Source organism: Phaseolus vulgaris, unplaced genomic scaffold (assembly GCF_000499845.2).
Source record: "Phaseolus vulgaris cultivar G19833 unplaced genomic scaffold, P. vulgaris v2.0 scaffold_16, whole genome shotgun sequence".
Lineage (NCBI taxonomy): Eukaryota > Viridiplantae > Streptophyta > Magnoliopsida > Fabales > Fabaceae > Phaseolus > Phaseolus vulgaris.
In genome coordinates this window covers 395,330-396,925 of record NW_027174085.1, presented here as the reverse complement: position 1 = coordinate 396,925, position 1,596 = coordinate 395,330, and positions in this window count along the sequence as shown.

The following is a 1,596-nucleotide window of genomic DNA, read 5'->3' as shown; positions in this document are numbered from 1 at the left end:
TCTTGTTTTTCAGGCTATTCTCATAGCACTTCTTTGCTTCCTTCTGATCGGATTTGATGGTGATGACCACCCCCTCCATGGACGGCAACTTCACCTTCATGTGCCGGGTCGACGGTATGGCACCTATCCTGTTGAGCGTGGGCCTTCCCAACAGGATGTTGTATGCTGAAGGAGCGTTCACAACGAGGTATTTGATTTTCTCTGTTCTTGAACCCGCCACGTCTGTAAACGTTGTCCTCAACTCTATGTACCCCCTGACCTCCACCTGGTCACCAGCGAACCCATACAAACATCCTCCATAGGGCCTCAGCTGGTCAAGGGGTAGCTCCAGCTGCGTGAAAGTCGGCCAAAACATCACATCTGCCAAGCTTCCTTGGTCCACCAGCACCCTGTGGACCTTTCTTCCTGCTGTTATCAACGAAATTACTATGGGATCGTTGTCATGAGGCACAACATCCCGGAGATCCTGCTTGGTGAATGTGATATCCACTTCCGGCGAGTGGTCTTCAAACATATCCACCGTCATCACAGACCTCGCGTACCTCTTCCTCTGTGATGCGGTGCATCCACCTCCTGAGAAACCCCCTGCAATAGTGTGGATTTCAACGTGCGTAGGCATCTCGTGCTGCTGAGCTTCAGCACCTGCTGGTTGGGAGCTCGACGCACCCCCCGTCCTTCTGTCCAGCAAATAGTCATTTAGGAACCCGCTCTTTACCAGATCGTCGAGCTGGTATCCTAACGCTAAGCACGAGTCCACTGTATGGCCAAAGCCCTGGTGAAACTCACACCAGGCGTCTGGCTTTGGTCCCAGCACCTTGTCGCCCACCTTTTCTGGCGCCTTCAACCTAGCGGATATATTGGGAATGGCGATCAGATCCGCCAATCCCATGACAAACTTGTGCTTAGGCGGGCGATTGTATTCCCGGCGTGCTGGTTGCTGGCGTCCTTGGCCCCTGCCCTTGTTCTTCCTTGGATCATAAGGATGGCGAGTCCTCTGATCCCTTCTGGCCGCCGCCGCCTCCAGCACCCTCTGCGGCTGGATCCTGGTCTGGGCGCGTGGCCTAGCGGGAGCCACGCTTCCTCTCTTCTCGGCGACTTCACTCTCGTAGGCGATGTGGGCCACCGCAAGTCGCCTAACCTCAGCAAACGTGGCGGGGTGTGCCCTGATCAATGCCCTGCAGAATGGTCTCGGCAGCACGCCCTTCTTAAATGCATAGACCAGCATTTCTTCATCTTTGGCCGGCGATCTGACCATCTGCGCCCCAAAGCGATTTAGGTAGTCCCTGAGGGACTCTCCCTGATACTGCCTTATATCAAACAAATCGTAAGACACCCTGGGCGGTGCCTTATTCACGATGTACTGCTCGACGAAAATCTTCGAGAACTGCTGGAAATTGGTTATGTGACCGTTAGGCAGGCTCACAAACCACTCCAACGCCGTTCCCTGGAGTGTACTCACGAACATCTTGCAGTATACGACGTCTGATCCTCCTGACAGCATCATCTGCGTATGGAACGTGGTGAGATGAGCCTCTGGATCCTCCACGCCGGTGAAAACAGCCTTGACAGGAACCACACTCGCAGGAATGGGCGTGT